Source organism: Panicum virgatum, chromosome 9N, assembly GCF_016808335.1.
Source record: "Panicum virgatum strain AP13 chromosome 9N, P.virgatum_v5, whole genome shotgun sequence".
Classification (NCBI taxonomy): Eukaryota; Viridiplantae; Streptophyta; class Magnoliopsida; order Poales; family Poaceae; genus Panicum; species Panicum virgatum.
Window position 1 is genome coordinate 11723345 of NC_053153.1, and position 14489 is coordinate 11737833.

A 14489-nucleotide genomic window follows, 5' to 3' on the forward strand; every position below is an offset into this window, starting at 1 on the left:
ACATATATCAATTTTTCGTTGTCTTCTACGGGGTGTTTGGATCCAAATGCAAATATCTCAAAGTGCTAAAATTTAGCACTAACCCATCCAAATAGGGGTGTTGGAATGGACTAAACTTTAAATCATAATTTAAAATTTTTAGCAAAAACGTAAGTGTTAATATGTGCGAAAAATAAACACTCAACTTAACCCATTCAGACAGACTCTTGCTATTTGATGATTGATACAACACTATAATTGTCGATTGATAACAGCTCTATTGCTGTTTTTTTGTCGTGTTGAATCTGTTGATCTGCTTTCATTTGTCTTGGGATGTTCCTTTCTCCACCCAACAGCGTACAACTGTTTTGCCGCTTTTCACTTTTCCTTTGTCAGTTTGTATGTACAGGTGTTCGCAGCAAGATTACCCGCGTGTCATCAGACGGCCGTGATCCATCTGATCTCCGCACGCGGCCTTCGTCTGATCCTCCACGTCACAGTCACATCCGGTCCGGTCCCAACTGATGACCCGAACTGTTCGATCAGCCTGAGCAGAGGACCGGCACTATTTTGTACGAAGTATCTATTTTAAACCACTCAATAAGTATTACATAAAATTTGGTCCGCTCCGTCCTATTATCTAATACAACTCATTCCAACCATCCAAACACCCTCCACATTAAAACTCAACCCATAAAACATATTTCAATCCGCCTCATTAGCAGGGTGATATAAGAGAAGTAATAAGAAGGCATGATAATATAATGTAAATTGGTGTTGTGTTGATTGTTGGTCGTTCATACGTGCACCCTATAAACTATTCATTGATGTAAGAAGACGTGCACCCCAGACGACATGATAATATCATGTAACTTAATTTTTTTTTATGCGGAACCAGATTATCTCATTCTTAACACAAACCATAAAACTGGTTCAGAACTACAAAACCATTGGATAGCCTAGTTAGGCAAGCCTCCCGGGTGGACTCTCATGTCTTATCTCAGTTTGTGACTTGCTTATGCTTAGCATGTATGGGGATCAAACCCTATCTAAAAGATACAATGAAATGGCAGGTTTTGCCTGTCCGGTCACTTTTACGCCGCCATATATGTCCAAGAATTGAGCTAATATATTATTCATGATGACCAAGAAAGAGTACATAGGTGACAACATTATTCATTCTTCACTGCAGCTCCTCTCCCCAACCCTACAAATAATTTTACAATCTTCACTAGACCACTATACACTACACCCTCGCAAAACCAACGAACAAACACACTACGCGCAATGTCCAGCATCAACCTACCCATCCCACGAGACGCATCTGCTCAGTCTCAGATGGAGATACTGTTGGGGATGCCCATGGCCGTGAGACCCTCGCCCTTCGTGCCGTCGACGTCTGACGTGTTGGGGTACAGCAGCATGTACGGCATGTCCACAGGCCCCTTCCGGTTCTTGAACGCCGGGTTGTCGTTCATCGTCTTGATCCGGTTCTCGATCTCCACCAGCCGGGCGCCGAACCTCTTGAACGCGTCCAGTGCCTTGGCGTCCGACGTCCAGCGCTCCGGCTCGTCGCGCTGCCCAAGGTAGACCTCGTCGGAGGAGTGCTTGGAGAGGACCTCGATGAGCGAGATGCCCAGGATGGTCTGGAACTGGCTGGTGATGGTGCGGATGTACACCTTGTCGGCCTTCTCCTGCCCCGCTTCCAGCTGCGCGTACTCCTTGCTGCCTGGCTCCGGCATCGGCCGCCGGCTCACGGTCGGCCGGTTCGGGAGGTATCCGGCGTACGGGTACTGCCCGAAGTTGATGGCCGCGTGCAGCGCCGACGCCACCCAGATGATGGTCGTGCAGGTCCTGGCCAGCTGCTGCCCGGTGTCCATCTTGGGCCACCAGTCCCTGTCCCTGAGGTCGCCGTGTGCCTCCTCGCGCACCTCCTTCCACCACGCCTGCAGCTCCACATCGCGCTGGAGCTCGCCGTCGTTAGGGTAGTAGATGTCCAGGTACTCCTTGACCCACCGCTCAATCGCCCACCAGATCACCAGACCGTCCACGGCGTACGGGTAGTCCTTGATCAGCAGGCGCACGCCGTACGGGCTCGACTGGTCCGGCACGGCCACACCTCTGAACGCACAACCAAAAGAGCAAACCCGTCAGAATCAGAGTGTTTTTGAAAGTGAAAGCTCTTCTGCATTGCGATCTCGTCACGGCTATATAAGTTTTTTGCGGCTCTGGTTTTACATACCTCTTGACGAGATCGGCGGGGAGAGCCTGCTCGTTGAAATTCCAGCTCTTGTACACGTCGGAGGATATCTCCAGCGCGTACTTCCCGGGGAACACGGTGAGCTCGAAAATCCCACGGGCGTTGATGAGTGTCTGGCGTGCCAGGGCGTTTATGTTCAACGTGTCACGGTAGTGTGGGCTCAGCAGCTTGTGCACGGGGTGCACCACGCTGAGCTGCCGGTTTGTCGCGATCACGAACGGCTCGATCACCGCGTGCGTGTTCAGCCTGCAAACACACATACGCACACAAAGATCAGTATTTCCCTACTAATGATAGCACTATTTCGACTAGCATATCATTGCACATACGAAAAGGCACCAGAAACAATTAGATTTTCGATATCAAGGAACAGTAGGTGAAGGAAAACACTAATACCAGTGGCTGATCAACTGATGCCAAGCAGAGTCGTTGACGCAGGCGTAAGCCTTGGCAAGCTGCCAAATGTGTCCCTCAACGCCGGTGTGAGCCGGGGTGTACACCTTGCTGTCGGCGCCGCCGTGCTGCTGACCATCAGGGTGGGGCAGGCTCAGCTCGATGGCCACAGGCTTCAGGGTGCCATCGTCCTTCAAGAACAGAAGGGTCCTGCTGGCATAGATGAAGTTGCCCTCCAACTTGTTGATCCGGTCAAGGTATGGCATGAAATGATCATGGTGGTCTAGGATGAAGAGCTTGTTGTTCTTCAGTGCCTGCACAGGGTTTGTTATGACAATTAATCAACAGTTTTAGGCAATTATTTGTACTGAATATCTCAGTTATATGTGCACGTGTTCAGTCCAGCATACATTCTGCACTGTCAAGCCTTCCAGGTTATGCTGAATGTGAGCTTCAGTGATCTTGCTGGTATGGTCTCCATACTGACTTGGATCCAGGGTACTTTTAGCAGGGAACTCCTGCGATCACAGAAGTAAACTTTTAGGGATCTTTGTTCGATTATGGAGCAAGTGTATTTGTCAACTCCAATGATGTAAGATGCTAACCGTAAGGCGTTTGATGATTACTGGGTTCACACCTGCAAGTGTTTCTCTTGCAAACTCCTCATCAGTCCTCCAACCAAACTTAAACTCTGGGGCCTGTTTCAATACATCTAGAGTATACCAAGATTTAAACATGGTCACAAAAACTATTTTTTGTTCAAACAGCGGATTAACACACAAAATTACCAAGAAATACAGTTACCTGATTTGATGATATTTGGAAGGGACATCTTTAGGGGGTGGTCATGACTACCGTTTGGCATAATATTTCTAAGTAACTGACTGGGGATTTTCTTCCTGATCTCTGCTACTACTGGATGGTTGGGTGCTTCTGGACCAAGTTCATAGAGTCCCAGGATGTCTTCGAATGAATCAAACTCCTTCGGCGTATCATCAATGAAAGTCCCTATTGTTGGAAGAACAGCCTCAATGACTGCCTTCAGTGAGTACCCAAGGAAGTCTGACATCTTGAGATGTCCAAAGCGTTCATCCCGCGGGACATAGATGTTCAGGTTGAGCAGAAAAAGCCTGCTCTCTGAATTTGGATCTGGATAAAAGGTCAAGCAACAGAGGATTTCAGCTAAAATTTCTGACTTCTTGCATGGACTAAAATGCAGTGACTTGAAGTTACCTGTTTTCGTTCGGTCCCTGCCAGTTCTGCAGCGACGGGGATATGGACGTTCTTGGCTGCCACCAAGCATCAGCCGTACATGGTCTTCACCTTTGTCCGGCTCACCAAGGTCATTGTAGTAGTCATAACGGTAGACACGTCATGCTCCTTGTATGGTCCAGCATTATCATCACCTCGGAGAATCTTGAGTTCATCTTGCCGATATGGCACCAATGCTGCAGGCATTTTGCTTGGCAGATAGGTCTGCAACATAGAAATAGAATGAGCTAACCTGTTTTTCTATAGCCTTGAAAAAAATAGAGCTGGCAAAAAATAGCGCTGGCAGAAGCAAACCATGGGATGATTAATTAATAGATAGGTATGCTTATTTTCCCCAGTGTCACGAGAGCACAGCAACTGCTATATTGACTTGAATCTCTTTTTTATTTCTGTCGGCCAGATCTATTGCCAATATGATGAGGTTCAAAAAGTACGGCCTTACAAAGCACCTCGAGTTGAAGGGAATTTTTTTTACCGCTCAGAAAATTATCTAGCCATATCAACTCTTAGATTGTTTCCACTCTGGATTAATCTGTGTACTTATTATGGTGCAACATGAGGACAATCAGACTTCGGGGTGTTCATTCTGCAATGGTACTGAAACAAACCTTCTTTTCTTTAGATTATTATTGAGAGACATTTATGGTTTTTTTTACTAGACTTGTTATATTTTGAGACTCGTCAACCAGTTCTGGATCAAAATGAGCCATATGTGGACATAGCCGGAAGACCAATCTCGTCAATTTGGAGGCTAAACCGGGTCTATCCTACTTATAATATTAAAAGAGGGTTAATATCAGAGTATTTAGTCTGTCGCTTTGTACTTTTCAGTAGACAATGCGTGTCATTAGGATCTACTAGGTACACCTAACATGGTACCTACTCCATTCACAGGCTTTTAAAACTGGAAAGTCGTCCAGCATCCAGCCCTCTAACCCAATGATCGTCCATAACCACATTTCTTTCAATCAAACTAAGATAGGTTTATTAGGCACAAGAGCAACAGCGCTTCTTTTTTCCATTTGGAATTTGATCACCAAAGCTTTTTTGTTTCTAAGCAGCAAAAACGCAAGTTTGTTGGCACCATGCACTGGGCATCCGTAACGCAGCTGCAACAGGAAGCAACCAAAGGGAGGGAGGGGGCGCAGGTGTCAGAACGGGAACGGGGGTTACTCACGTCGTTGGCGAAGAAGATGCGGTCCTGGGCGTAGAGGCGGTGCGGGTAGACCCACGAGTTGGCGACGAAGACGACGGTGCCCTTGCCGGGGACGCCCTCGAGGGTGACCCTCTTGAGGAAGAACTCGGCGTGCTGCAGGTTCCTGACGAGGACGGCGCCCGGGATGCCCTGCGATTCGTCCCACTCGAAGTTCACCCGGAACACCGTCTCCCCGTCCGCCCTGGACTTGACCGACAGCACCGCCTCCTCCAGGTGCGCCGCCTTCCCCACCTTCCCCCGGCCTCCATTGCCTGCGATCGACCCACGACAGGCGAAGATCCGCTCACACAATGACACAAGCTGCCGCACCAGCAAATTCGAATAAAATGCTCCCTGCAGAATTTCAATTAAAAATTTCCAAGGCCCCTGAACGCCGGCGCGTCCCCATCGACTTGCGACGGCAGTGCGCGTGCGATGCGGATGACCTTGGAGTATTGCCGACGACGCTACAGCGAATCTCTCTCAGGTTCCCCGTGTCGTGTTGCGCTGTGTCGCCACTGGTGCGTTTAGTTCGTGAAAAAAGTTTGCACGGTAACCATCACATTAAATTTTCAAACACATACACAAAACATTAATTATAGTTAAAAAATAAATAATTACATAGTTTAACTAATTATTATGAAACAAATCTATTAATCTTAGTTAATCTATAATTAAACATTAATTGTTAAATAATAACGAATTGTGCTACAATATCTAAATCAAAATTTTTTTATCAACTAAACACCCCAACACATTGCTCCGTCCCCCAATTGCATTGAATGCCCCCCCCCCAACTCCTCGGATGAGTCTTCTCTGCCGTAAATGCAGGGGACCACTCCCACTGACATGTGGACCTCGCGGTCATGGGCCCACACATCAGTGAGGGAAACTCCTCCGGCTCCTCTGGGCTGCCACGGCAAAACACGAAAACCCCTATCCCCCTGCTCATGTCCGCTTGCCATGTCGCCGTCCATGGTCGATCACAGATTTTGTTGGACGAGCACGGATTCGGCAGAGTTTTCACTAGCAAAATGCCTCCTGCAAGATCGGCCTTTGTTTTGGGGGGAAATCAACCAAACGGCTATGGGTGGGCACAAAACCTGAAACCCGAAGTCCGAACCGGAAAAACCCGAGCCCGAACCCGAAAAACCCGAAACCTAATTCGGGTTCCAACCCACGATACCCGAAATTATTACAGGTAATTCGGGTATTGGACTACGGTACCCGAAAAACCCGAACAACCCGAAAAACAGCCCAGCCCAAGTTTGTTTCATTGCAGTTTCAGCCTAGCCCATCAAGCTCCACCCTAACCCTAGGCAGCCCATCAGCCGCCCAGCCCAGCACACCCCCAAGCTACGCATCGCACCCCCCGGCTGTAGCAGCACCGCCCAAATTAAACCGGCTTAAATGTACTAATCATCATCTTAATACTTAATCAAGTTACTGTGCACTTAAAACGGTGTAATCTGACAAGCTGTCGGGTAAATCCCAATTAAACTATTGTACTCCAGGATCACATTTGTACTAGTAGACCCGTACGAAGACGAGCACAGGTGATACAAGCATACAGAAATCTTCAAATTAATTTACAACACATGTTTTACATAAAAGCTTTAAATACAAACGACAGAGTTCAAAACACAGCGGAAGTTTAAAACCGAGTTCGAAATACAATATTGTAGCAGCACCGCCCAAATTAAACCGGCTTAAGTGCGCTAACCATCATCTTAATACTTAATCAAATTACTGTGCACTTAAAACGATATAATCTGACAGGCTGTCGGGTAAATCCCGATTAAACTACTGTACTCCAGGATCACAATTGCACTAGTAGACCCGTACGAAGACGAGCACAGGTGATACCGGCATACAGAAATCTTCAAATTAATTTACAACACATGGTTTACATAAAAGGTTTAAATACAAACGACAGAGTTCAAAAGCACAGCGGAAGTTTAAAAACTGAGTTCGAAAAACAATACGGTAACCACGACGACGATACAAGGTGAGCTCCACATCCTGCCCACCGATGTGATGCCAACCTGCCCGATCTTCAGGGGAAGACGGGGCCCACTCGACGGTCCAACCCGGAGGAAGTGGCTGTCCAATCCAGGACGCACAGACCTCCTCGAAGTCAGCGGGAACACAACCTGCTCAGAAGGATTCAACAACAACCCTGAGTATACTAATACTCAGCAAGACTTACCCGACTTTGGGTATACTTAGCCCATTACCTAGACATGCAAAGCTTTTTGGCTCTGGAGTTCTTTTGCAGAAAGGCTGCTAGAAGTGAATCCTTACTATCAATATTTTAGCTACATTTAGCACAGAGAGTATTAGCTAAATTCTCCTAAACATCTAGAGCACACATGGTAGATTACATTAAATTCACCTAAATATTTTTCAGTGAACTACACATACCAAGAGTAAGCCACTGCAAATTTTTCATAATTTTTAGAGCCATAGAACAACCGGTATTAATTAAACTAGCTTAAACGCAAACTGAATTTTCATCAGGGGCAAAAGTGATATTTCACAAGCACAAGTATTTTTTCTCTGAAGATCTTGATTTTAGAAACCTAACAAAATTGGGTTTTCATTTTTAGGATTTTTCTGCATTTTTCTACAAATTATCAAACTTTCAGCCGAAATAAACAAAAGGGAAAACATTAAAAGGGGGGCTGACAGCCGGGCCCCACCCGTCAGGGAGCCCTGCCCACCCCGTTCCCCTTTCCCCCTCCCCTGTTTCGCCCGTGCAGGGCCAGGCCGTGGCCACGGCGGCGGCGGCGGCGGCCGGCCGGCGGCTTGCCGGCGGCGCGGCCTAGGCCACCCGCAGCCGGGGCAGCCCGGCGGGGCCGGCATAGGTGGAGGAGGGCGGCAGCAGGGGGCGCAGAGAGAGGGGGCACGCGCGCACGCGGTGGCCTGCGGCGGGCAAGGCAGGACGCACGGCGGCGGAGGCGGGGTGCACCGCGGCCTGGGGGCCCAGGCGGCCCTAGGGCGCGCGGCAGTGGCACACGGCCCCGCACAGGGAGGGCCGGCGGCGTGTGCGCGGTGGCAGCGGCGCAGCCACAGCGGCGCTGCGGCGGCGGTAGCGCCGGAACCGAGCGGGGAAGAGGTCGGGGAGGGAGAGGAGGTCGCGGGGGAGCTCACCGAGGCTCGATTTGGGGCGGAGGATGACCGGGAGAGGGAGCTCGACGGAGAGGGCGAAGCTCGGGGCGGACGGCGATCTGTGGCTCGGTTTCGGCTGGGTTTGGGCGCGGATGAGCTCGGGAATGCTTGGAGGAGGCAAAGGGCGAGGTGAAGTGGCTTGGGGCGCGAAGGATCGAGGCGGGGCAACGAGAGGGTGGCGAGGAACGACCGGAGGGCGAGCGACGGCGCTCTGCTCGACTCGGGTCGCGCGAGCTCGAGGAAAGGGAAGGAACGGACGAGAACGGGAAGCTTCCAGGGCGTCCGCGAGGATAAGCACGACGCGCGGACGACGAGGATCGCCGGCGGTCGCGACGCGTGGTGTCGCTCGCCGACGGCCAGACGCCGTCATGGGCGCACACAGGAGAAACACTGGAGCGGCACAGTGACACATTTGAACGATTTTTACTCGAGTTTGACATGCCAAAACTCAAATTTTCATATAGCAACTTGAAATTTGACCAAAATAAAAGTTGTAGAGGAAAATAAGATCTACAACTTTCATTTTGGGCGAAGGTTGATTTGAGGTTCGGATCGGTGAGAAAAATGAGATCGAAAACGGCTAAGCAGACGTTTATTATGCGAACGCGATTAGCGTTAACGACAAACTTGAGTCCACGATTAGCGAGTTAACTCGTGATTAGCGAGCACAATTAACATAGGGGTGTTACAAATACGATAACCATGACGACTATGTAAGGTGAGCTCCACATCCTGCCCACCGATGTGATGCCAACCTGCCCGATCTTCACGGGGAAGACAGGGCCCACTCGACGGTCCACCCAGGAGGAAGCGATTGTCCAATCCAGGACGCACAGACCTCCTCGAAGTCAGCGGGAACACAACCTGCCCAGAAGGATTACAACAACAACCCTGAGTATACTAATACTCAGCAAGGCTTACCCGACTTTGGGTATACTTAGCCCATTACCTAGACATGCAAAGCTTTTTGGCTCTGGAGTTCTTTTGCAGAAAGGCTGCTAGCAGTGAATCCTTACTTTCAATATTTTAGCTCCATTTAGTACAACGAGTATTAACTAAATTCGTCTAAATATCTAGAGCACACATGGTGGATCAGATTATCCTTCAGTAACTCACAAACCAACCTTTTCCCTTCTGCTCTCATTCCACTTTCTTACTACGATGTGACAGAGAGATCAAGGTTCTCTTATCCGAGAGAGACGGCGAATCGATCCGATTTAACCTTGCAAGGTGGACCTAACTCACACGACACGTGAAAACCCCGTCGGGCCACACACGTCAACTGTTCCCTTCGTCACCCCGACGTCTGAATCACGCATGCCAAAACCCGGGTAAAGGGCCCCTCACGGCAAATTCCCGGAGAACCCGGAGGCGACATACACTCCAACACCCGCCATCATTCCACTCCCAAAATAGCAGGTCGCGGTTCAAAGTATCATTGCAATTCAGGTAATTAGCTTACCGGTTTCGACTACCTCCTACTCCCGGCATGTGGTCAGTACTGTTCAAGCCTCGATCAATGTGCCAACAACGGTACGGTCCTCAACCGACATAGACGGAGACTTACTTTCCATTCATAACAAAACCTTACTTCAACTTGTCTCCGTCCGGTCTCCACTTTTCTTTCTTTTCGGGTTTATACTCGAGAACTTTAACAAGTAGCACAACCCTATCTCTCGCGAGTGACCGGATATCACTCGACTGCTATCGCGTTCCTATTTAGCAAAGCATTTCTAACGCCACCTACACGCTAGAAGAAACTCACAGATACCTATAGAAATATGCAAACTAGGGTTTCATACAATTCCTATAGACGTAAATGCACAAATACATAGATAAACATGGAATACTAAAAGTAAAGGTTATGCTCCGGGGCTTGCCTTGCAGGTCAGCGGGGTTAGCGGCTTCTTCGGGGGCGTGCTCAACGGCTTCCTCCTGCTGGTCTTCTGCTTGCGGCTCCTAGACCAGCTCAACAATCAGCTCGTAGACAGGTTCGTTCGTGGCATCTAACGTATGAAAAATATGCCACGCAAAAGTTAGAATGGTGCATGTAATGATACCAGTATTCATGATGTAATGATAACACCACCAGAAAGATTACTTCGCAGCGAAAAAGGAAAACGGCAGCTAGGAGCGAAACACGTGCAAGAACTTAATTTGCGGACATGAATAAAGCCACAAAATTTTACTAGCATGGAAATACATTGATAACACTTGCAAGAAAAATTTATTAACTTTTATTGCAAAAAGAAAGCACTTATTTTTTCCCTAGCAAAATAAATTGAACAACAATAGATCCACCAACATGCACATAGGCTATGCACCTGAAACTTTTTCAGTGAACTACACATACCAAGAGTAATCTGCTGAATAAATTTCATAATTTTTAGAGTATCGGAACAACCGGTACAAAATAAACTAGCTCAAGCACAAACTAAATTTTTAGCAGGGGCAAAAGTGATATTTCACATGCTTGAGTATTTTTCCTCTGAAGATCTTATCTTTAGAAACCCAACAAAATTCAGTTTGCATTGTTCTCATTTTTCAATGATTTTCTATGCATTTATGAAATGTCAGCTGAAATAAACAATTTTGGAACATAAAACAAAAACAAAAGGGGGGCTGATAGCCGGGCCCCACATGCCAGGGGGAGCCCAGCTCCCAGCGCCCTCCCCTGCTCCCGCGTGCCCACGCACCATGGCCGTGGCCAGCGCGGCGGCCAGGCCAGGCGGCGGCGGCGGCACCCTAGCCGGCGGTGCTCGGCTGGCGGCGGCACCATCGCCGGCGGTGCTCGGCCGGCGGCGCGGCGCGGCAAGGCCGCGGCCAGGGTGGGCTAGCGGAGTAGGGCGCATGCGAGGTGGCGCAGGGGCGCACGCAAGGCGGCCCGCGGTGGCACCATGGCAAGGGCGGGGCGGCGCGCGGCGTTCCCCGCCGGCGGGGGCCAGCCGGCGGCGCGATCCCACGGCCAGGGTGGGCAAGCGGTGGCAGGGCGCTCGCCAGCGCTGCGGGACCCCGCGCAGGGGTGGCGTGCGGCTGCACGCGCGGTGGTGTAGAGCACCCATGGCAGCACGGCGGCGGCCCGGCGACGGCGGAGCGGGGTTTGAACGGGAAGAAGGTCGGGGAGGAAGAGTGGGCCACAGGTAAGCTCACCACGTCGCCCAGTCGAGCGGAGAAGGGCCGGAGGTTGTTCGTCGACGGGAGGGGGCGGAGCTCGGCGGGAACGGCGTTGGCGGCCGGCAGCCTGGAGCTTGATTTCGGCCGGAGTAGGGCACGGCCGAGCTCGGGGATGGATGGAAGAGGTCCGGGGCGAGGCTACGCGGCTCTGGGTGCGCGGAATCGAAGCGGGGACGACGGGGATGGCCGGCGTAGCGAACGGCGGCAGCCCAGCTCGTGCTCTGCGCGACGCGAGCCCGAAGAAGGAGAAGAAGGGAAGGGAAGGGATGAGAAGCTTCCAGTGCCCGCGCGAGGATAAGGGCGGCGCTCAGACGCCGAGGTCGGGGCGCGATCGCCGACGCGTGGACGAGCTCGCCGGCGTCCAGGCGCCGGTATGGGCATCGGGCGCGCACAGTGTCGAACAGGAGAAGCACAATTTTCATTTTGACCATTTTTATTCACCTTTGACTGTCCAAAACTCAAATTTTTCTGTAGCAACTTGAAATTTGGTCAGAATAGAAGTTGTAGAGGAAGAGAAAATCTACAACTTTAATTTTGGGCGAAAGTTGATTTGAAACTCGGATCATGGGGAAAAACACGATCGAAATGATTAAAACAACATTTACCTAAGCAGACTCGATTAACGCTAATGACGGTGATTAGCCTTAATTAGTGATTAAGCACGAGATTAGCGCTCAAATTAACACAGGGGTGTTACACCGGCCCCCACCCCAGACCAGACCCCGCGCCGCCCCAGCCCCCAGACCAGACCCCTGCGCCAGCCCTAGCAGTGCAGGCCCCTAACCCTAGGCGGCGACCGGCGATGCCCCTTCTCCCTGTCGCCGCCACCCGCCAGCCCCCGTCTCCCCGTCTCCAGGAGCGAGTCCGCGCCTGCCGGATCCGCCTCCTCCATGCCCCCTGCTCTTGCAGTCCCGTCAGCGGCGGCGGCAGGTGGCCAGGAGCTCGAGTCCGGATCTGCCTCCTCTCACGCCCCTGGCTCCCACTTCAGGCTCCCGCAGTCCATTGGCGGCAGCGGCGGGTGGGGCCTCGGGCCTTCGGCGGCGGCGGCGGCAGTCGAGTCCGGGCGCGTCTCCTCCGCTACGCGAGCCGCGAGCACCTGGCTGCCCGGCATGCCTACTCCGCCGCGTGCTGGGAGCCCAGAGCCGCGGGGGCCGGCAGCCGGTCGGCCGCAACGCATGCGCAGAGGGACGGCGTCAAGCTCGAGCGGTGGCGTACTGCACGGGGTGGTTCTGGTTCGGGTTGTTCGGGTAGACCCGAACCCGAACCCGAATTTTCGGGTTCTTCTTTACTCTAGCTAATTTCGGGTAGTATTTTTGGAAACGTGAAATACCCAAAATCCAAAATACCCGACCCGAAATTTTCGGGTAACTCGAACGCCCAGCCATACAAACGGCTATGGAAACCCGAGGCCGAGAGCTCGAGACAACTACAAGAACAAAAAAAGGAAACCGAAATGGACGGCGAAACGCACGGTTTGGGGCGGGCGGGGGGGGGGGGGACGCCGTACGTTTCGGCCGCCGCACGCGGCCGGGGCGGCGTCTTACTCTCACCCCCACGGCCGCCGCGCGCGGGCCAGGGGCGGTGTCGAACTCCAGAGACAGAGGGAGGGGGCGTCAGCGCTTACTGGGTTTGGCGGCGGTGGCGCTGACGAGCCGCAGGGCGACGCCCTCGTCCCAGCCGAGGATCTTGTGGACGCCGTCGAGGAGCGAGGCGTGGAAGTCGCCGACGTCCAGCACCTCCTTTTTGACCAGCACCACCATGCCGCGGATCTTCCCCTCGTTCCACGCCTCCTTGTTCTTCCCCGTCAGCCGGTCTGCGACCCCGTGCCAGAACATCCTCGCTCGCCCCTCGGGGAGGACCGCGCCGAAGGGGACGGGGGCGGCGGAACGGGTTCACCGGCGGTTGATTCGCCTCGCTCGGTCGCTCGCCAATGTGATGTGCCAGCAAGAGCAATGTGTTGAACAGCTCAAGCTGCCGCGCCGCGATATATAAAGGCGACTGCGCAGCCTACCACCTGGCGGTACCCGTCGCTGGCTCGCTGCTCCTGCCTGCCACTGCCAGCGATGGCGATGGCGACGACTAGGGTATTAAGGTTTTATTTAGATCTCAAAACGTAAAATATAATTTTTTTTAAATTGCTTGCATGGTGTAAATCGCATTATATAAATAGATTGTAAATCGCGAGACGAATCTAATGAGTCTAATTAGGGCGTGATTAGACACCAAATTGCTACAGTAATGCTACAGTAAATATGCTCTAATGATGAATTAGTTAAGCTCATTAGACTTGTCTCCTAGTTTACAGACGAGATCTGTAATTAGTTTTTTTATTAGTCTATATTTAATACTTCAAATATTGAAGATTGTCTTTCAAAAATGTAAAAATGTAAAATGTAAAGTGACACCTAGAAAACGCGGATCGGAATCGGATGGTGTACGCCGGCCTCGTATCGCAGGTTGGGGATCGTGCGGCCTCTGGACTCTGTTGGTCACGGTGGTCCGGTAAACAAAACGCCGTCCGGGCTGGTCCCTGGCACATGCGCGTTGCGCGGGCGGGCGGAGAACGTCGCGTCGCCGAGAAGCCCGAGCGAGCTGACTAGCTCTGACTGACTGCCGCCCAAGGCATCCTCGGCCTCGATCAGACGATCCATCATGTCCATGTTCGACTTGGGGAGACCCTTCGTCATCGCCACCCTCCTGTCGTTCAGGACACCCTGCAGCACAGATACGAGCTTCTTGCGAACCTGAAATATTCGGCGCTTCTTTTAGCTCCGCGCGTCAATGTCCATCGATGTTGCTAGCAAAGATCGGGCACTAGCTTGACCCCGACCCCCGCGTCGCTCCCAGGCGACTCGGGGGGCCTCCCGCTCCGTTCCCCCACCTCAGGCCGCCTCCGGTGACCGCCGCGGCCCGCTTCCCCCTCCCCTCTCTCTCTTCCTCGCCCGTCTCCCTCACTCCATCCCTCATACCTCAACACTCCGACACTCCTCCGCCGGCCGGCGGCCGCCGGGGCCGGTTACGGCCTCCTCCTCGCCGGATCCGTGG

General features: G+C 51.8%; 1 pseudogene across 1 annotated transcript; it reads right to left on the reverse strand.

Moving 5' to 3' along the window:
- Positions 1–1086: 1086 nt before the first annotated feature.
- Positions 1087–13279, reverse strand: LOC120688364 (annotated as a pseudogene). The gene is made up of 9 exons (XR_005681071.1): positions 13069–13279; positions 5082–5371; positions 3866–4108; positions 3437–3781; positions 3238–3344; positions 3043–3150; positions 2636–2946; positions 2222–2485; positions 1087–2100 (listed from the first exon to the last, which is right to left on the reverse strand). The product of XR_005681071.1 is annotated as a probable linoleate 9S-lipoxygenase 4 (transcript).
- Positions 13280–14489: the final 1210 nt, after the last annotated feature.